The sequence below is a fragment of the Chelonia mydas genome, chromosome 4, assembly GCF_015237465.2.
Source record: "Chelonia mydas isolate rCheMyd1 chromosome 4, rCheMyd1.pri.v2, whole genome shotgun sequence".
NCBI lineage: Eukaryota > Metazoa > Chordata > Testudines > Cheloniidae > Chelonia > Chelonia mydas.
Window position 1 is genome coordinate 15,321,259 of NC_057852.1, and position 22,120 is coordinate 15,343,378.

Genomic DNA, 22,120 nt, shown 5'->3' on the forward strand with positions numbered 1-22,120 from the left:
GGACCCATACTGGGTTAATCCATTTTTCTACCTGAGCAGAGTTGATTGTGGCACCCCTCAATGCAGTTCCTGGGTTAATTGGAGGGATAGTTGGAGGCAAACATGAAGTCTCCCCCACAGGGCTCTGTGTATCACCTCAGCAGCAGTTCGAGCCAAAGGGGCCCTGGATTAGTTTAAGTTTCAGAGTAGCAGCTGTGTTAGTCTGTATCTGCAAAAAGAACAGGAGTACTTGTGTCACCTTAGAGACTAACAAATTTATTTGAGCATAAGCTTTCGTGAGCTACAGCTCACTTCATCGGATGCATTCAGTGGAAAATACAGTGGGGAGATTTATATACACAGAGAACATGAAACAATGGTGTTACCATACACACTGTAACGAGCGTGATCAGGTAAGGTGAGCTATTACCAGCAGGAGAGCCGGGGAGGGGGGACCTGTTGTAGTGATAATCAAGGTGGTCCATTTCCAGCAGTTGACAAGAACATCTGAGGAACAGCGGGGGGGTGGAGGGGAGGAATAAACATGGGAAAATAGTTTTACTTTGTGTAATGACACATCCACTCCCAGTCTTTATTCAAGCCTAAGTTAATTGTATCCAGTTTGCAAATTAATTCCAATTCAGCAGTCTCTCGTTGGAGTCTGTTTTTGAAGTTTTTTTATTGAAGAATTGCCACTTTTACATCTGTAATCAAGTGACCAAAGAGATTGAAGTGTTCTCCAACTGGTTTTTGAATGTTATAATTCTTAATGTCTGATTTGTGTCCATTTATTCTTTTACATAGAGACTGGCCAGTTTGGCCAATGTACATGGCAGAGGGGCATTGCTGGCACATGATGGCATATATCACATTGGTAGATGTGCGGTGAACGAGTCTCTGATAGTGTGGCTGATGTGATTAGGCCCTATGATGGTGCCCCCTGAATAGATATGTGGACACAGTTGGCAACGGGCTTTGTTGCAAGGATAGGTTCCTGGGTTAGTGGTTCTGTTGTGTGGTGTGTGGTTGCTGGTGAGTATTTGCTTCAGGTTGGGGGGCTGTCTGTAAGCAAGGACTGGCCTGTCTCCCAAGATTTGTGAGAGTGTTGGGTCATCCTTCAGGATAGGTTGTAGATCCCCGATGATGCGTTGGAGAGGTTTTAGTTGGGGGCTGAAGGTGACGGCTAGTGGCGTTCTGTTATATTCTTTGTTGGGCCTGTCCTGTAGTAGGTAACTTCTGGGTACTCTTCTGGCTCTGTCAATCTGTTTCTTCACTTCAGCAGGTGGGTATTGTAGTCGTAAGAATGCTTGATAGAGATCTTGTAGGTGTTTGTCTCAGATCTTCCATGCAGCCCTACAGCCACTACTAGGACACCGTGTGGCCCTTTAGCAGTTTTTAATGTAACCATGTCTTCGTTTATATAAGGTACCAGTGAGGGGACACAAAACAGACACACCTGCATAGCAGGCATGTCCCTGTAACAGTGCTGACAGAGAGGGTAGTGCTGCACAGGAGTTGCAGTAGCAAAAAAAAAAAAGAAAATGGGCAATTTCCCTTTAGCCACTTAAAACTTGGGGCCCATTGTTACCCTCTAGTAAATCTGCTAACCAAGAGAGTCTCAGTTAGAGGCTGGAGCAAAAATTCTAGGCTTCACACACACCATGTGCAGGTATAAATTAGGTGTGGCCTTGTCGTCACTAGGACATTCACGTGTGTTAGTTAACATGAGGTGAGAACCCACCTTTTCCCCTAGTGAAGACAAAAGCCACAGACAGACCTCAGCCCTTTTTTATTTCTCTCAGTACCCCAGCTCTTACATTCCCTGCTGCTTAGCCCTGTCTCCCTTGCTCAGCAAATGCTCTTTCGATGATCTAATTGTCAGGAGTTCTGACTGGGTGATGAATTAGCTCAACTGGAATTCAACCCTTTTTGTTTGCTTTAGTTATTCTTATCAGATGGGCTGCGTTTCTGGAAGGGGAAAGGAGGCTCTTCCTTTTAGCAAAGCTGCCGAAGCAGGAAATGATCAGCAGCCCCAGATGAAATCATGTCTGAACGTTGACTTTGTGCTTCTAGGGGAGTGCCTTGAAAAGACCCAGGCTCGCATTTCAACCCATTAAGCCTTCAGCCATACTTTATTGGAACCCCCTCAGTATTTTTATTTTCTCATGTCGATAAGAGCTCTCTCTCAGGGCACAGTCTTCTTGCTCCTATTAAAGGCGAGGGGGAGTGAGAACCCTTCAGGCCTGGAGCAGAGGGAGTCAGTGACCTTCACCCTAAAGACACAAACACTGACGATTTCAGCTCTTAGTGTTTATCAGCCATAAACATAAATTAGAGAGAGTTAACGATTGATCTGGAAGGATAAGTAGTAGCATCCCTGGAGAGGGATTAAAAAGCGCAGAATGAGTTTGGACATAAATGTTGAGTAAATCTTGTCTGTAATCTCTTAGACCTGGGCAGCCTATTCAGAGGGAACAATTTAGCCAACAGATTTAGCCACTTTTTCCTTGTTATCTCTGAACAGATGTTGATATTTCAAGGGTTTATTTGTTCTTTGGGATGGTTCGCCTAATGCTTCGGACAAGCCTAGATCAGGCCGTGGCTGTTTGCCATGACCGGCTGCTGGTGGTGGTATGTGGCTGGTCACCTAAAGCCGGACTGTGCCCTTGCCTTTATTGACTGAGGAAGGAATAAGGTCCTCCCAGCCAAGTCCCTAATCTCTTGCTCAGACTACCTGGATCTCAGGCCCGGGTCTAGTGTAGAGCACAGCCTCTGCTCTTTGGATAGTATTAGTATCCCTTCTCCATAAGTGGGCGGGGGTGGGGAGTTGGCTCTGCCTCTCCTTGATTGCTGGCCAGAGGAGCAAGCCAGGTGTGTGGGTGGGAGGGAGTAGGATGCACCCTTTCCAGGACTTCAGAGAATTACTTCCCCTCCTGCCACCCAGGAGCAGGGAAGGAACTATGACTCTCCGAGACACAATTCTTCATGGTGTAGAGGGGTCGCATTCTGCCTCTTACTCATTGCTGCATCTAAAGGCTCAGGCTAGTCCACAATATTTCTTTTCCCTGGCTTGAAATTGTATGAAGAGATGGTGTTGGTTTTTTGCATACATAAAGCCTGGTTCTGCTCCATTGAAGTCAATGGGTGTTTTGCCTTTGACTTCACTGGGTGCAGGATGGAGACCTTTGTGAACACCTGTATTTATGAACAAGCAAATCTGTGTATGTGCAGAGATGAGTATTTGCATTCAGAGAATCCATTTGCATGAACATTCAAGAATAAACAGACACCGAAACTTTTCCCCAAACAACAACATTCAAATAAAAGCTCATCATTACGATCTGAATAGTCTGCTTGTTGAGTCCAATGTTTCAGAATATTAAACCACCCTGTAAGTATCCTTTCATAACGAGTAATTGTTTGTTGTTACAGTGCTATAATTATTTAATATAAGGTGTTTCTGCGTAGTGTGTATATAGGCTAGAAGCAAAAGGGGATGCAGAGGTGCCTGTACAAAAGAAGAATACCCAGTGCTGGTGTGAATGGTTACAGCTCTTCTGACTTTCGTGGAGCTACATCTGTTTACACCGGCTGAGGCTCTGCTCTGTGTACTGATCTACAGTTGGATATTTACCAATATTGCTAAGACAAAATGTGCCATCAAAATAAGCAGAAAAAGTAGAGTTGGTAGGAAAAGTTCCGATGGATCCGTTTTCTGTCAGAAAATGCTGATTGCAACAAATCCAGACAATTCCAGCCACACTTTTGGTGGAAACCAGGCCTGGTTTCCTGCCAGTTCACCCATCTCCCTGGCTCCTTGGCAGCCTGCTTAGTGTGCTACCGGGAAGCCAAAGCTCCCCATCTAGTGGGCTTCCAAGGAGCCAGGGTTTCTGGGCTTCCTCGCTCCCTGGGCTCTCAGGCTTCTTGGCAGTCCACGTGGTGGGAAGCTGGGCAGCTCAGGAAGCTAGACCGCAGGGCAGCTGTCTCCCCGGCTGGCAAGCTCTCCAGGAGCCTGCCAGTAACTTTAAGCACCCAAATTTGAAAATATTGGTATATGCTCTTCCTTTTAATTAAAAACAAACCAAAAGGATTGGGTGAATTTGGAGCTCATAAAAAGTGCGAGCCTATTTGATTGGATGGAAACCCCACAATAGAAAGATAAATAGCCACCTGCCCTCCTCCAAGAGTCAAGTTATTGCAGGGGACAAAGAAAGCAGAAACAGGAACGAGGGGTTGGTCAACACAAGGAATCCAGAGGACACTGAGCAGAGAACCTCGGCTTGTGCTCACTACTCTGAGAAGGAATCCAAGGAGCCGGTGGACTCTGCCCAGGGGCACTCTGCTTAGGTGTGTGAATGAACTAGTGATGGGAAATAGGCCCCACCACCACAAGTCCCCCTTCCGCTCCTATCCAGCTTCCCGTCAAAGGTATCAAATTACAACTCTGTGGACGGAAGCATCTCTTTCTCCATGGAACAGGCCCAGAAATGGCTGTCTCTGTGCAAGCTTCCGCACCTGCATTACTGATGTGACTCAACCCTTCCTAGGTGCCTTTCGGGTTGGTAAGGCTCCATGCCCATTCAGCCCCAGGCACCCCTGCTGCCACTACGGGGCTGACTCTTGCCAATTGTGGTGCTGGCTTTTACCACGTGGTCAGGTTGGGAAGAGGACTTAGAACCCCTGGCCAGGGAGTGGCTTTCCAATCCTTACCTTTCATTTGTTACTGTAAATGCTTCATGCTGGTGTATTCTTAAGGGTTGGGGAATCACGACTGCTTGGTTTTATTCCTGGCTGGGCTACTTATTCACTGGGATGTTGGGCAAGGTGTTTACCTCTGTGCATCTCAGTTTCCCCATCTCTGCAATGGGGATAACACCACCTCCCTCACTGGGCCATTGTGAGGTATAATTATAGTTTACAAAGCACTTTGAAATTCCTGGCTGAAAGATGGTGGTACGAAGTGGCAATTTTAAAAACGACGGGCTGTCTCTTTAATTCTCTGCAGAATGCCTTTGTACTTCGAGCTGGATGCTGCAAGTTCCTCCCTTGGGTTGCCAGTAAGTCCATACAGTGATTGCCATATAAAATGGGTTGGGAGGGACACACTGCTTCTGGCAAAAACACAGCCAGCCTCCACCTCAGTCCGGATCTCAAACCAAGCCTAAAACCAGAACGGACTGTCCCTCATTCCATCCCTATCTAGAGCTAGCCCAAGGTTTAGTGCATCTCGGTGTTGTAGGATTTTCAGGGGCCTGAGGCAGACTTCAGGAACCCATGTGGCCAAACTCCATTTCAGGGGCTCAGTAAGTCAGAATCGCTGCTGAGCTGCTTCTGCCTTCAGCTCCCATGAATCCTGATGGTGCTTCCATGGGTCTGAGGAGGAACAAGTACATTTGGAGGTGCCTTTGATCTAGGGGAGTCCATGGGATTTGAATAAAGCAGCAGAGTAGAACCCAGCAGAGAGGGTACCCGGGGAGATCCAACTTGTAAAAGAGTGGCTGCCTCCTTGTGGCAGCCCTGCTTGTGGCCCCTTGCCTCAGTTTTTCCCTTAGGTCACCAGTAAGTCCATAGAAGCTTATCCTTTAGTCCAGCAACAATTTATTTACAAAAGACCCAACACAAAATTCCCACAACATAGTCCACATCAACCCCATGTCAGTAATCTTTAAAAACCCAGCTCTGTTCCCACCATCCTGGTGTCTTCTGCCAGACCTGCACTCTTAAACAGTCCCTCATCTGTGCCTCTGCCGGGGCAGCCGCTCCAGCCCTTCATGTGGGGCATGATCCTGCTCTTCCCAGCGGGAACTCACACAGGCTCACCACTGGTCGTCTCTCAGGGTTCCTCTGGGAGCCAGCTCTCCACCAAGGAGACGCTAACCCTACTGATTCCCTTCCTACAGCCCTCAACTTCAGTTCTCCTGCTTAGAGCCAGCAGACATCTCCCTGTTCTGCTGCTGCTCCTCCTGCTTTCAGCCCTTTCTGGCCCTGGCTCAGGGATGCTAGCCAGCGAGCCCCTGGCTGTTCCTCCTGCCTGCAGCCCTCTCCCAGGAACCATCTTCTGTCAGCGAGGGCTCTCGTCTCCTGCTGAAACAATGCACTCTGACTCCCCAGCAGCCCCTTCTCAGCCGGCCTCCTATACCCCCCAGGTGCTGCCCTGCCGTAATTAGCCCAACTGGGCACACCTGGACAGGAACAGAAGCGCTGAGCCCTAGTTCATTAAATGGGCCCACTAGGGTGTTACACCCCTCCTTTGGGATTTTGCTCTTAAAGGAAAGAAGAGTGATAGGGACAAGGAAAGAGAGATAGGCGGAAGGCATTTGCTGGGAGTTGGAGAGAAGTGTCGGGGAAGGGAAATATGAGGCAAGTGTCAGGGGAAGGGAAATATGAGGTCGGTGAAGGATCTGCTTGTGTCTGAGAGAAAAAGTGAAGGAAGACCCCGTAGGTTTGGATAATGGGCCAAATCTTTCCCTCCTTATTCAAGTCACATGAGTGGGGCATATGTAGGATTTGTCACAAGCTCTGAACCGAGCTGCCAAACCTTTTGAAGTTCCCCCATGCCTAACTGTGACTTCACTTGTATGCAGATACTGACTGCAGGCATTAAAAAGGGGTTACGGGCAAAACAATGGGATCGAGTCAAGTGTAGGAGTGGTATAAAATCAGGCCCCGCCATTACTGACAGGGTGGCCTGTCCGTGTGTGTTTTTAGTAAGAACATAAAGGCAAGATGCATGATGCTGATATAGTTTCATGCAGTCCACACTTGGGAAGAGCGATTCGTGGTGTTTGCTGTCGTGACATAAGGGGGTTCAGTTGAAGAGCAGCTGCCAGTGAAATTCAGCTTCGTATTGTCTTGTTCATATATCATTGCGTTTACCAGTCCTGTCTGAAGTTGAAAGTAAATCATAATCCAAGTGATAGATGGTTATTTTACAGCTGTGGGGGGATGGGTGTGCGTGCGTGGCTACAGAGTAGACCGAGAAGACTCTTTATGATAAAGAAAGAAATAGGGAGGAGAAACAGGGAATTTACTTTTGCTTTAAGGATTTGCCTTTATTTTTGCATATATAATGTTTATGGGAACACAGAAAATCACTCAATGTGGGCTGAGAGTTAGACACAAGCTTTGATGGGAAAGATCAAGCAACGCTCTGCTCTGTCTTGTCCATGTGCTTCAAGGAGAAATTGCTGCGTGCTCTAATGTTGATGAGTGAACCTTAGAATGGTCCCAAGAGGGGAACAGGATTTCGGAGGCTCGTCTGCCTTGATGGATCTGTAGTGGTGGGCTGCAAGTCTCATGAGAACAGGCTTTCTTGGGAGATTTCTGTTACTCTTAATTATTGTGGTACTTCTGCAAATTTGCACCCCTCAAGAAAAGGAAATCTCATTAACAGCTCTAGTCATCCAACCTCCTCATTAAAGTCAATGGGACTATTTGTGGGGGTGTTTTGAATCCAGGAAGTAAAGATTTTTTTGTCAGGCTCAGGCCCTTGTATGTTTAACATAGGCTTGTTGTTAAGTGTTGTTTGGGGGCTTATTGGCATTATTCACCCAGCTCAGTTTTCCAAGTGTAGCTCCTGGTCCTGCAATCAGATCTACATAGGCAGACTGACCCTGGTGGATGTGGAGAGCCCCGGGGCGGTACTGGGACTCTGGGCATGTGCAGGGAATTGCCTGCATAAATTAAATTTCGGGATCAGAGCTGTGTGCTCCACCCTCTGCACCATCTGGCTATAATTTCTCCTGATGAGTGCATGTGTGTGTGTCTTTTCTGTACAGTGCTCAGGAGCAGGTGGGACTCTGGGGAAGGTGATACTGTAGGTGTGGGTGCAGGGCTAGGAGGGGACCAGACGTCAATGTTGTGCAGAGGCAGCCATCTGCCTGTTGTTGCCAGCTGTACACAAATGGGAAAGTGCTGACTGAGCACTACTGACTTCATTACATGGCACGTCCAGACCACAGTGAGACAGCCAACAGCAGGGAGCAGGTCCGGAAAGGCCTGATCACCAGTGGCAGCCAGTCCAGTGCTATTCTCAGCAGCAAGGTGATGGTACTGCTGCCTGCTGGCTTCCTCACCTGACTTCCTGCAAAGGAAGAACTCTGGGTTGGGCTTGGGAGACCAGGAGAAACACTGGGGGTTGGGAAACACCAAGGTGTATGTTGGGGTGTCCCTGTTGATGAAGCCTCTTCTTATCATCCTTATGCAGGTATAACAGCCACCCCTCCCCTCTTGACTTCTATGGGACTAGTCAGACAATAAGGATTGCTCATGTGAGTAGAGCTTTGCAGGGCTGAGCCTTTAAGTCCTGACCACATTTGCCTTCGTTCTTTTGAACCGCTAACCCAAGGGGCTGGGGAGGGGGTGGGACGGTCCTCTAGGGCACGGTGAATTCTAGCTGCAGTCCCAAAGTTGATTCACCAAGCTGTCCTGCCAATGACAGTTGTTTGACCTTCCTGACCTGTTACATGCTTTGGGGTGAAAGGTGTTTCATTCTTTATCCCGGTTTTGTCTTGAGCCTCCGCAGCACAGAAGAGCTGAGTGACTAGCTGGGGGTGGCTTGTAGCGATTGATTAGACAAAGAAGAAAAGAACAACTAAGCAAATTCTACTTGGCGTTACAGGCAGACCATATCAGCAGAGATCAGATAGGAGCAGCAGCTCCATTGCAGAGATGCCCGCGTCTCCATTTTTACAACTCTTAACATCATTAAATTCACGGTGAGTTTGCCAGCCCGTGAGTGGTTTGCACAAGGTCTGATCTGCACCCTGCAATTATTTGTTTAACATTCATTAACTTACTTTCCTGGAAAAGCTGCAATAAAGAGAATAAGGAGACGGGACTGAGGAAAAACCTGTTTTGAATAATCAGACAGTCATGTAAAAGTGTCTAGTGCACAGGGCACTGGCCTGGAGTCAAGAAACCTGGGTTCTGTCCATGGCTCTGCCAATGACTTTGGGCAAGTCGCTTCTGTTTCCCCTCCCACCCATACAGTCGGTCTTGTCTATTGAGATTGTGAGCTTCTCAGGGCAGGGATTGTCCCTTTCTACGTGTTTGTGCAGCACCTAGCCAATAGGGCCCCAATCTCAGTGAGAGCCTCTAGATGCCACAGGAGTATAAATAATAACTTCAGCTGTTGTAGGAAATGCTCCTGCCTCTGTTTTGGACAGCGGAACAGTGTTCCACTGCATGGAGAGAAAGGAAAGAAAAGCTACATATAGGGGACAGTGCTAATCTGCATGAAGGCATCATGGTTTGATGGTGTATGCCAGTGGACCCACTGTGCACATTGGCTTCAGTGGGACAAATTCATTCCTCATGTAACTGTATTGACGAAATGCAGTTATACCATGGATACATTTTGCCTAATAAATGTTAATCCATTTTATCTTGCTGTTGACACTTGGTGTGAAAATTCAGCATGGAGAATTGGGAAGGACAGTCACACTGTCATGTTAGAGAGCTTTTCAGAGCTGGTTTGGAAGAGAAGAGAGTATTTGATTCAAGAGACTTGTACCAAGAAATATATCAGTTACATCACATGTTTTCAAACCTAAATGAGAAGATTTTCTTCCTATTTTTCTTCCATAATAAGAAACAAATATGACCGTATGGTATTTATGTCACTGTCACACATTTCTCACATCACTACTAATCCATATAGTAAAACTGAATAATTCACAAGTAAATGAAGTAAATGAAGAAGGAAATGTCATTGTAACAATCTGTGCGAATTAGGACTCCGGGAATACAGATCTCACTTCAATGCATGGTAACACATGAGTCTTTTAAATGTATAAGGTAAGTTCTGAAAGCAACACCACACAGCACTGTACCCCTAAGGAAAGTCTCCTGCTTTCTCATGCATTCAAACACTGAGCTACATCATTGGACCCGGCCTCCTGCTGTGGAGTGACAGTAAGATCGCAGTTTCTCCCGAGACCATTCCCAGCAATGGGGCAGTGCCACAGTGACAGCTCTTCCTGAGAACCATTCTGAAAATTGATGTGTTGATGAACCTATTCTTCTTTAGTGCCAAAAATATTTAACCAGGGTGCTATAACTCTCCAAGATAATGTTACCAATCGCTGCAGCTTGCCTTTTGCTAGAAACTACGAGTCACCCGGCGGGGTCTGTGGAGCACCATTTAAAGTGCGTGGGGGGGAGATGCTTAGATTTCCCCCGCCCGGCAAACCCTCTTATGCGCACCCCCTCCAAATGTGAGTGAGTGAGTGTTGCGACCTGGCATGGGAGGTCGTAGTGTCACTCAGGTTTGGCAAAACCTGACAAAGATTGGTTCAGCCATGGCCCAGGGGCCCCCCCACCTCCATGATCTATAACAAGGACAGAGACTTAAGACCTGGTTTCTACTCCCAGCTGAGATGCGGGCCTGCGAGGTGACCTTTTGCTTCTGTGTTTACAGTTTCCTCATCTGTAAAATTGGGTTGAAGATACTTTCTTTGCAAAGGGCTTTCAGATGGACTGATGAAAAGTGCTAGAGAAGTATTGGGTTTTTTAACTGAGTTAACGTGCAGACAAGAGGAACTCACTCTAATTTGCAAAGTCGTCATTTCTTCTCTAATGGAACTCAGAGGCTGGTTCAAGCTAGTGTTTCATTCGTTGTGTTTACTGAGTGCTGATAGCGTGCGTGGTGCTGCACAAATAGAGATACGTTCCCTGCACCAAGGAGTTTATAACGTAGTGCAAACACAAGACAAATCGTTGCAGACATGCCTCGGGTATGGGGTCCTGCTGTGAACCTCAGCAGCCGTCCTGCTTGGAAGGCTTTGTAGAAGAAGCGTGTTCCGCGGGGTAAATTAGGGCTTGATCCTGCAACGTGCTGAGCACTCTGGCTCGATCCAGTAAAGTGCTTAAGAACACGATTGACTTTAAACATGCAAGTAATGAAATCCACAGGACTACTCGTGTGTCTAAGAGCTTTGTTGGACTGGGCTCAGCACGTTGGAGGATGGAGCCCTTAGAGAGGAGGAGGAGGTAATTTTCTGAATGAGGTGGCAGAGACTGTTCCAAGTGCACGGGGTCGTGTTACTGCTTCTGTAACACCCAGAAGAATGTTGAAACGTAGGGTGAGATAGATTTGGCTATTTAGTTCAATCCTAGTCCTTCTGAAATCCTCGAACTCTGTCATGTAAGAATATCAAAAGCGGTTAAAATTAGAGCTGGAGCGGGGGGAAATTTTCAGCCAAAACCTTTTTGTGGTAAAAAAAAAAAAAAGCCATGCCTGCAACGGTGAAAGTTTTTGTGAATTTGTGTGGGTTTCGCCCAGTGATTCCTGTTGAGAAGACAGAACAAAAGTGAAAAATTGAAATGTTTCATCATTTTCAAAATGAAATATGTGGATTTTTTTGGGTTTAAAATGACACTTCTTGTTTTGAAACTTCCTTCAGTGTTATGGGAACAAACAATGACAAAGCTCAAACGCAAACATTTTGTTTCAGGATGAACTAAACATTTCATTCAGCCTGAAACATTTTTTTCCCCAACATTTCTGTTCGCCAAAAATTCCACCAAAAAAAGTGCTTTTCCAGTTCGCTGTGGAACAATTTATTCCCTGATTATTCACAGTTGCCAGTGAACCAAAAAATCCATCATCCACTCAGCTCTAGCAAACCCCACTAACACCAGCTGACAGCAGCAGCAGCATAAAACCAAATTTATTTTGAAGTTGCAAGTAAGTTAGATATAGCAGAGTGCCCTGGAAAGAGACAAGATAGTATTTTTGTTCAATCAAAATGAGTAATCATTAAATTCTTCACATTTCTTCTGAAGAGGAAAAAAGAAAACCCTCTTAATTCCTTAAATTCTTTATGCCAGCCTGAAAAAAGTATTCCAGGCATGTCTGGGTCTTGCTGCTTGTTCTCTCTCTCTCTGTCTCTCTTTCTTTAGTATTCCGCCACCTGTTTGTAACCAGCATTCTGTAGGTTCTTATAGAGGCTTTCTTCTCTGGTTTGTGTATGCCCTTGGTCTTGTTGCTTTGACACTGAGGCGTTGTTGTCTGCGAGAGACCGTGCGTTAGAGCTCCCTGGCTTACCCTGCTGCCTGCTTTACTCCCATAACTTCATTCTTGGAAAGTTTCTGAGTTTCCTGGGTGATAAAACACGAGCAACATTTGCTCTGGCCTGACTCATTTCTGAAGGCATTCAGCCTTGTTTTGTTATGAAGGTTACCAAGGGTGGGTGGGGGGCATGAGAATTCCCAGGGATGGCAAGTCCTGAAAAGTGTCAAAAAGTCACCTCCTGTACCTTTTACACTGTGGGGTTGTTTTGATTGGGTTTGGAAGGTACACAGAAAATATTCCGGCCTGTCAGGAGGGTAAGACATCAGCCGAACAAAGCAATGCGTTACAAACTTCTTCCCTCTCGCCAAAATAACCCAGCTATGTATCTATAACAGCCGTCAAGCTGTCAGAGATCAGGGCTATTATCACTCAGGTTAGACTGATATAGTAGTGGAGTGTTCGCCGTTCTTGTAAAAGCCTTTGATTCTTCACTGGAGACCAAACCAATGAATCAAGCGAGACAGTGTTTTGAACGGTTAAAGAACCCATACATTCATTTTTAAAAATGCAGTTAATAACCGGGGAAGGCAGGGAACTGACTACATGGGCACTTTTTCCCTCTTCACGCCATGTCATTTATTTCTTTAGAATAAATAGCTTATGCATAATTGGTGTCTCAGGGGTTTACAGAGACTAACAGGGGAGGGTTTGCTAGCTGCTCCTGGCCAACCAGTTTGGAGCCTGATTCTGCTCTCATTTACACAGGAGTCACTCTGTTGGAGTTAATTCTTTTATATTGTCATTAAACTGGAGTGAGTGAGAAGAGAAGTAGGTCCTGGGTATCCACCATTTAATAAGAACTTAAATTTGGAGTACAAAACTCCACTTTGCCACAAGTATTTTCATACGGATTTTTCTCATTCCTCAGTGGGTGTAAAGTCTGGCATGGGGGTATTGACTTAACTGGCATGATGCCGATTTATACTGTCTGAAGGTCTCCCTCCACCCCCGTTCATAAGAGGCAAAGAACATTAGAAATGCTGTAGCAATAGAAATGGCCCTAAACCACTGAGTACAAACATCACCCTTGGTGTATTTGGTCCCAGATCCAAACTTTGCAGCTCCCCCAGCTCTTTAATGGCCCAAATCAAATGCTGGATCTGAACCCAAACCCCAGGTTTGAAGAACCTTAAACCCTGAGGTGAGCGGTTCTCCTTATGAAGGCACTGAGGCCCAGATTCTCGAAGGTGTTTAGGCCCCTAACTCCCATTGATTTTCAATGGAAGTCTGAGGACCTGGGCAGGAGAGCTCATCTTTAACAATCCCATTGTTGTTCTTTTAAACATTCCATATCTCTAGCACAGCTGCAAGCAGAGAGGAGAGGCAATGCATCAGGAGCGATGTAGTCTGGCCGAGGAGTCAGCCCATAGAGGAGAATGGAGACTTAGGGTATCCGAACAACAGCTCCCATGAGGTACTTTGGCAGCATTTCTAAATTGAAATATTTTGGGTTTGGGATGTTCATTTTTTTTGATGAAAAATCAAAATTGTCTGCAAAAAAATAATAATAATGCAGTCAGTGGAAGCACCAGTATAAATGCTTTGCTGAATCAGAGCCTTAGATGTTGGTTTCTGGGTGCATGAACATTTGACCAATGTTTTCAACTTACGTGGAAAATAAAAACCATTTTATGGCTATGCGAGGCAACTTGGAATATCCTCCCTGCATAAGAATAGTTTAAAGTGTTAATAGGGTTTGGAAGACACGGGAATGCTACCAGAACAAGACATGCCCGTTATTAAGAGCAATGGTATGTCCTTTTTGAATCTGGGGTGATGGAGTTCTGGTTCCTGAATGCCGCTGTGTAGATATCAATGTAATATTGGGTAGTTCTTGTTCCCTCCCTTTCACTTACGCAAACTCTGACTTCAACTGCTAAACCAATATTTGCCATTTCTTTTTAGTATACTCCTCTCTTTTGTGTTTGAGTATTTGAAAGCCTGGAGAACATTTGTCAGAATCCCAGCCTGACCGGGAGGAGGGGAATGTGAATGAATACTCCTGAGCTAGAAGAAGCACAATGTGTCTGGAGAAGAATGAGAAGTCAGAGAGCTGGAGCTTTGTTGGTTCACCAGGAAATATTTCTTTATATATGATGGCTGGCTGAGTCATTTCTCTGTATTCTTGGTTCCACTCCCCCCAACCTGCACAGACAGTACGTGAGCTCCGATTTCTGCGCTGGCTTCCTCCATAGGAGACGCCATGAATTTGTCCCGAATTTGCATTAACTAACGTGTGGGTGAAAGTGCTACATTGTGGCATTTTGAGACTTCAATTTCTATTATAACAAACCTTCGGGGAGAGGATGAATTCATAGACACCTGCCTCTGTTGCTGGTTAAACAAGGTACATTTACCTTTCTGTATGTGCAACTTGCCCTGGTGTGCAGAGAGAGGCTGGGGGAACTTCTCATGAGGATATCGTGGCTACAAACATCAGTAGCTATGATTGCTTGTAATGAAATATGGACTGGCATGCCAGCCTAACAGAGGAGTGTAGGTATGCTATAGAACCAACATTTCCATCCAACCTGAGTACTGGGTATTGTTTCCACTCAAGAACGCTGAATAAACTTTCCCTATGGTGCTGCCACACCTAAGATTAAATTCAATACACAATCTAGCTCACAGAGGGAGAAAGTACAATTGTTTTCTCAACTGCCTAAGAGCACATTTTTGGCTCTGCTGGATCCAGGATTAGGGCTCCACAGATACAAGGAAGTCTCTATCCCTCCCGGGCACCTCTGAGCAAACATTGGATTTTCCTGTAGATTGGCAGATTTGCTTTTCCAGCTGGTTATGGTTTGTGGAGCTGCCAAACAAAGTTTGCTGAACAGATTCCTACATTGCAAGCTGTGCGAGTGGGGCTGCTCCATGCTCTTGTTCAGGTGCTCCTTGAGAAGGCCCTGGCTAAGGGGGAGCATCCCTACTCAGGAAAGCACTCAAACCCGTACATAACTTTAAGCACACGCTTAAGTCACCTCCCATTAAAGTGGACTTCAGGCCATACATAAAGTTAAGCATTTACACAGGACTTAAGGACATGCTTAACGTTAAGCACCATGTTTAAGTATTTTCCTAAACTGGGGTGTCAGAGGAGGAGTTAACCTGACCCTGGAGTCCTTGCTGCAAACAGTCCTCACACACGCCTGCATAGGTTCAACACCGGGTGCTTTATTTACAATGTGCTATACAGGTGCTTGTCCCCCGCAACGTAAGGCTTTTTACCTTCTCACCAGGCACAGGGTGCTAGATCTCGCCTCGCTGAGGTTCTGGGCTCCTTTGGTCTCTCCTCCCAACGTTTTCTGTCTCCCTCCTGTCTCGCTTTTAGCTGTCCCCAGCAGAGGAGTGGCATCCCCCTTACTAACTTTATCCAGAATGCAATCAATTATCTCCTTACATTGGCCTTGGTGGGGACTCTTGCAACGTGCCCAGAGTGATGAGTCGGCCTTTCAGCTGCTCACACTGTCACATGGGGTCACTAAGCAGAAGCTGATAAGTTCATTGCACACTCAGGGGTCTAGGGCTTTTGGAGGAAGCTAGGACTATTTATATGGGTAAGGGTCGGAAGGATCGTATTCTCTACTCCGGCACAAGGGAAGGTTATGAAATTAATTTTCATGATAATAAAGGGGAGGTACCCACATGACCACACGGGGCAGAGGTGGGAGAATTAGCTCTTTTTATGTGCAGCACCCAAGATAACTGCATGAGTGAGGCATTCTGTTAGAAGCGTGGTGTTCAAATAGTCCTTCACTTCCTGAAATTCCCTTTCTCAGAAGGCTGAAGTTTCTCTAGAGTCAAAAGTTGTGTACTTTGAGTTTCCCCCCGAGCTTTGATTCTGAGCCTTTGGTGAAACCCTCAAAGATAATCAGTTTTCACAGTGACGCCCTGCAGATCCTCAAGTCCAGTGATCAAGGTGAAAGGCATTTCGGGGGGGATTAATGACCTGCTGAGAGAAGCTGCTGGCCCCAAATCTGTTAAACTTGGCTGGTTGCTAATCCCCAGGCAATGCTCTGCCTTGCACTGAAGATGTTACTGTTTTAATATTAGTGGAAAGTGGAATAAAAACATAGGCGTATGGAATATTTTCAGGGTAATTCAACTTCATTTGGTAGCCATATGGTATTGCTAGAGAATTATTGGCCTGTGTTTTAGCGGCTCAAATAGCTTGGATGCTCTCCAGAATCCCCATCAATATCGTATGTATAATAGTAGCAGCCGTGTTAGTCTGTATCCGCAAAAAGAAAAGGAGGACTTGTGGCACCTTAGAGACTAACCAATTTATTTGAGCATAAGCTTTCGTGAGCTACAGCTCACTTCATCGGATGCATAAAGTGGAAAATACAGTGAGGAGATTTATATACACACACACCGTGAAAAAATGGGTGTTTATCATACACATTGTAAGGAGAGTGATCACTTAAGATGAGCTATTACCAGCAGGAATAGTCTATGATCTCACTATATTCACATTGCAAGACTATAAAACAGTTTCAAATATAATGTGACATATTGAAAAAGCTGTTCGTCACCATGTCCTGCCAGTCTGGTGCTCACAGGCTAGAACCCAGATAAATTGTGGTACTCAAATCTGTTATGTTGTTTCAAAAGCAGTCAACATTATTATTATTTTATTATTTATTTGTTCTGTGGTTTCACCCAAAGACAAGATCAGAACTCCCCTGTGTTAGGTGCTGTACAAACACACGAGTCCATCAGATTCCACAGCATTCAAAGGGATTATATTCTCATTTTATTACCACGTAAAATTCTTTGAATTGGGACCAGCCCAAGTTCTCAATGTACAAGATAACTGGTAGGTCAAAATGTTGTGGGCCCTGCTCAGCAGTTTTATATGGTAATAAAAGGAGGTTATATTACCTTTAAATGCTCTGCTGACTTTCCTCTCTCACTAGAGTGCACTGTAACTGCGGTTGCTTCATTTGTTGATAGCTGAGAGTTTATTTGGCTCCTTGGAGTCATGAGATGCGTCTCCACATGTCTTTCATCATGTCATGTGATTCAAGAGCCTATCTGCACTTGTAACAGCATAATTAGGTTTTCGTCCCAGACCCTTACTTGACAGTTGTGTTTTTTGGCCATATTTGAAATTATGGTTTAATTAACGTAATTAACATCATAGGGCCATATTTTCAAACAATGTTCAACGTTGGCCGACCTCTGCTTCCCTTTGAAATCAAGGAGAGTTTTACCGTTATCATCCCTGGGATCAATGTTGAAGTCGATGCTGAGCACTTTTCAAAATACTCCCCACTATTCTTTTGTAAAAATAGTATTATCTACTTGGTTTAATTGCAGCCAGTCACTCTGGAGCCCGATCATGTGTCTCAGCCTGCCACAACCCAAACGTTAAGGGAGCTCAGCAATTTGCAGTTTCATTCCCACTCGAGCGTGTTAAATTTCCCATATCAGTGTGTTGTTGACAAGGTCTCTGCAGAAGGTGCAAGGTATGAATTAATACCCCATCGTCTCTGTCTTGGCATGTCTCATTGTTTAATCAGAATTTAACAAAGTATTGCTCAGTGGAATAGTCTTTCAAGTACATGACTGGATGATGCTAATCCGACTTAAGCAAATGCTAAGGAAAAGGTTTTAAGGCTATCACTATTCAATGAGAGCAAAGCCAGCAAGCTGCCTGGTTGTGAAATATGTTTTCTCTACAAGTAAGACAGCAGTTGGTATCCACAATAATATTTAATCCAGGGCATAACTGTTCTTTCAACAGTGGCAGCAATGCAGATGCCCATTATGTACAGGAAGGGCTGAGCTTGGATAACTGACAGAGTGGCACCAGCACCCAAATGTAATTGAAAACATTTCCTTCTTCTCTTGCATGAGACTTGTGATTCCCTCCCGGCTCTCCTTACAGCTGTCATGTGGGCAGATGTTATTTTTGGATTGGGATTAGCAGCGCCTCACTTGCTGCTGATGGCTCCTGTTTTATGGTGGTACCTTTTTAATGATGTCTGGAGAATTTAGGTATCAAAAACAAGCTCTGAAGGGCAGCCCAGTTGGAAGTTGCCTGAGTAACATGGAGATCAAAGGAAGGCACCACAGCATTGGTCTGTGTGCTTGAGAGAAAGCGTTTTGATTTAAGAAGATTTAGGCACCTCATTAATTAAACTGTGTGTGGGATGTTCTCCTGTTGCTGGTGTAGTGGAAAGATATATTCTCATTGCATCGTGAGAGTAATAAATTCAGGAAACATACGATGCAAGTGATACACGAATGGGCAGGGAGTGTTGTCTAGGGAAGGCAATTGGAAGTCAATAACCTAAATTCTATTTCCTGCTCTGCTGCTGATTTGCGGTGTGATTTTGGGCAGCTCACTGTGGCCAAGATTTTCAAAAATAGGAACCTGACGTTAAGCTCCTAAATTAGTGGACAGATTTTCAAAACTGTTCACCACCCAGCAGCTCCCACTGAAGTTAATGGGCTCTATTGGATCCGCAGCATTTCTGATAATCAGGCCATTTAATTAGACCACGAAATAAGGATTTAGGAGCTTAACTTTAGGCTCCTGTTTTTTTGAAAATTTTGGTCTTAATTTTTCAGTGCATCATCTTGCCCATCTGTAAAAGATGATATCTACACAACAGGGGTCAGAGTGACTGAATACGGGAGGGGAAAATATAGCGGATTTCTAAGTAGCAAAGGCAACATCTGCAAAAGGTAAAAACAAATGAGGAGTATCCTTTATAAATGCCCAGTATTTCCCCCTCCCGGTTTTAGTCACTCTGCTCTCTTTCACTCAAGTGTTGTCATCACCTTGGTGCCTGCAGCAATGGCAATTGCTGCAGAGCAGGTATGGAGCAAGACCACGGCTGCAGGTTGTTAGGAAGAGGAGCTTTGTCCTAGTTAGTTGTCTGCCTGTTCAAGGTGTGAGCAAGACTGGCTCTCTGTCTCCCTCCCTCTGGGATACCCTTTTTGAGCACAGCTTCACCTCTTCGTGCAAACTATAGCATTAATGGTAAAGCCGCATGTCACTGGCGTACGGGCTCCAAATACAGCTCGCTATGCACTCAGACCCGCACCCAGTTCTGAAGGTCCTGGCCTGTTGGGCAGCAGCACCAAGGTCTGTGAGTTAACTCTGTGTGTGTGTGTGTGTGTGTGTGCGCGCGCGCTCAATATTTACAGATGTCAGAAGGGGGCACAGAGGACAGTATGAGAGACAGTCTCATGATTTAGGTTAGTGAGTGTTTCTGTTGGAAGACATGCTGTAGGTGGAAAGCCTTAGTTTCTATTAAAAAGAAAAGGAGTACTTGTGGTACCTTAGAGAAAGGTGCCACAAGTACTCCTTTTCTTTTTGCAAATACAGACTAACACAGCTGCTACTCTGAAACCTGACATTAGTTTCTATTGGAAATCCAAGCAGAAGGGTCTATTCTCAGCCTGCGCACGGGTTCTTTTCTCAGGGCATTTCATGCCAGGTTTGATAATCTAGTTTCACTAGCTTTTTTCCCCTGAGTGTCTGGAGAAGGCAATTTTCTGCCAGAATATTGTTGGATTTCCTTAATCTCTTTTCTCCTTGTTCCTGTTGTTGTTTTGGGGAAGGATTGTACTGAAATGTTTACTTGTACTGTAGAAGATACACTGTGCTGAAAGTCCTGGGGGTTCCATCCTGACCCTTTGCAGTTTCCTGCTCCGACTGTTGTCCTAGGGGCTGTTGAGGTTTTTGGTTGTTCTTTCAAGCATGACCTTGTGTAAATCGCTGAAACCTAGGGATGAGGTGGTGGGATAATTGGCGGCAGTTAGAAAGGGATCTTGCAGCCAGACAGGCCCTAATGTCACAGCTCTCCACTGGGCAGCAAGACTGAACAGACATTCTTGAATGATGCAGAAATCGCCCAATGAGAGCTGGATTGGCTTGTTCCTTTATCTAGTACGCTGTTCCTTTTAAAGTGTCCAACGTGTGTATACTGGAATGATTTAAACATGCTTCTGTTATTAAGTTTATTATTAGATCTGATGAGGATTTCATAACAAAATATAAAGTCATGTTGGGTGTTTAAGTATCAGGCTCCACTTATAGGCATCAATCCCACTTTTATCTGAAAATCTTGGCCTAAATTCTTCTCTACCATATGCAGATCCAGTTGGTTCATTTTTGCCATTTACTTTATATTTCAAGTGAAAAATTGTTCCCCTTGTGATTTTTCTCCCCCCTTCCCCAATCCCATTTGCAAACTAATGTAATTTGTTTCACATGTATTAGTGGCTGAAATTAACTAGTCCTTCACTGAGTGCTAACATGGGACAACTAACATCCCCACAGCTAGTGGCATCCTGTGTTTAGATGTAGCACATGCAACTGAGAGATCCTAATGCAAGGCTCTCCCTCAGCTGGGTCTGTCCCCCTGACAGCTGGAATAAGGGAGATACGAAATGATGAGTGAGATTTTAAAGGGCATGTTGAAAGACGCTTGGCAAAACCCTTCATCGCAAGGTAATGAGTCTTATAAAAGTTCCTGGAGATTAATTCTAAAGGAAGGAGTCTCCTTCCACATGAGTTGGGCTTAACAGCTCTGTACACCCACATAGCCCCATAGCAATTCTGAACTCACCCCTCCCAGTAGCACAAACACACAAACAGAGGAAGGAGAGTTTCACAACAGAAACTACATAATGATACACACCTGCATGGTGCTCACAGGGAGGGACCAGCTGTTTTTCACTGGTGTCCAGGGAGAGCCAAGGAAAATCTTTTTCGGTCACACCCTGAACAGTTCCTGTAGAAAGAAGTTGCAGGAGGAAGGGGGCCCACGCCTGGTTTACTGAAGTCCTGTTGACTTCAGTAGGAATAGGATCAGCCCCCAATTGTGTGCACTGCAAAGTATAGTCAGTGCAGCCTGGGAGCCTAGAGAGTTGGCTGACCAGATTCTGCTCTCAAAGACTTCAGTGCCAATGATGCAGTGGTACGATCAAGAGCAGACTCACATGTGGTAGCAATCATAAGAGCAGTGTGTGGTGATGATTTACTTTTATGCCTCTCCCGCTAGGAATGATTAGATTGTATAAGAAGCAAAATCTTTGTCCCAAACATAAAAGGAACCTATTTTGCGATTTGGAAAAGAGAGTGTAATGGGTCACAGACTCACCCAGCAGCACCTCCTGCTGGCTGTCTGGGAATTAGCTCTTTTTTACCAGCTCTGGAGCGCCCTCTGCTAGTGTCTCACCATCGCTGGCCCCCCATGTCCCTCCCAGACCCCAGTGCCCTTTTGCCTGGGGCGCTTCCCCTCCAGGCAATACCCCACAGATCTTGGTCTCCCCTCCCCGGGGAACCCACCACCCTCTATCCCTACCTTGCCTCAGCCTATGGGCTACTGCCTGTCACCATCTAGCCCCCTTTCACTGGGGCTGACTGCAGTCTGTATAAGCCAGTCATCATAGGCAAGGGGGGTTTGGACCTGTTGCCTCCGTCTACCCTTGGGCTGCCCTGTTGCAACCCCAGTACCCTGTCTTAGGCCTTCTGCCAGGCCTGCAGCCTGGGGCTTTTCCAGTCTGTATCCTCCCTGCTCCTCTGGCCTTCCCCAGCCCTGCTTTACCTCAGGTACCCTGGTATGCTCCCTAGCAGCCAAGCCCATCTCCCTCCACAGCTAGAAGAGACTCTATGTGCTCCTGGCCCACTGCCCTCTTATAAGGGCCAGCTGGGCCCTGATTAAGCCAGCCGTGGCCTGATTGGGGCATGGCCCCCAGCTGAGGCTGCTTCTCCCAATCAGCCCTGCTTTTCCTTCCCTGCCACAGCCCTCTCCCTGGGCTTTTAAGGCAGGAGCGGGTGACCACCCCTCTACAGAGGGGCTAATGTGTGTGGTTCTGTCCTTCCAGGCTGGACTGCTAATTTCAGAAGTAATCAATATGCTGTCTCTTAGACCAGCTGTGTTTAGGGGCGGACAGGTAACCTTGTCGTGTGTAATGGCTTTGACTGCTCGGAAAGTGGCTAAAGAGAGCAAACAGTAAGTGACTGTGGCTGGACATGGTGACTCAGTGTGTAGCACAAAACTCACCAAAGGGCTGGCTCCTGCTTAATGCAAATGGGGTAAC

The 22,120-nt window shown here is 45.8% G+C and overlaps 2 long non-coding RNA genes across 2 annotated transcripts; one reads left to right on the plus strand and one right to left on the minus strand.

The window, feature by feature from the left end:
- The first annotated feature begins 8,185 nt into the window (after positions 1-8,185).
- LOC122465453 lies at positions 8,186-13,469 on the plus strand. Its single transcript, XR_006290341.1, has 3 exons — positions 8,186-8,249; positions 8,600-8,696; positions 13,355-13,469. It is a non-coding gene; the product is annotated as an uncharacterized LOC122465453 (long non-coding RNA).
- A 6,121-nt stretch (positions 13,470-19,590) lies between these two features.
- Positions 19,591-21,737, minus strand: LOC122465451. Its single transcript, XR_006290337.1, has 3 exons — positions 21,625-21,737; positions 20,716-20,808; positions 19,591-19,797 (listed from the first exon to the last, which is right to left on the minus strand). It is a non-coding gene; the product is annotated as an uncharacterized LOC122465451 (long non-coding RNA).
- Between the last annotated feature and the right edge of the window lie 383 nt (positions 21,738-22,120).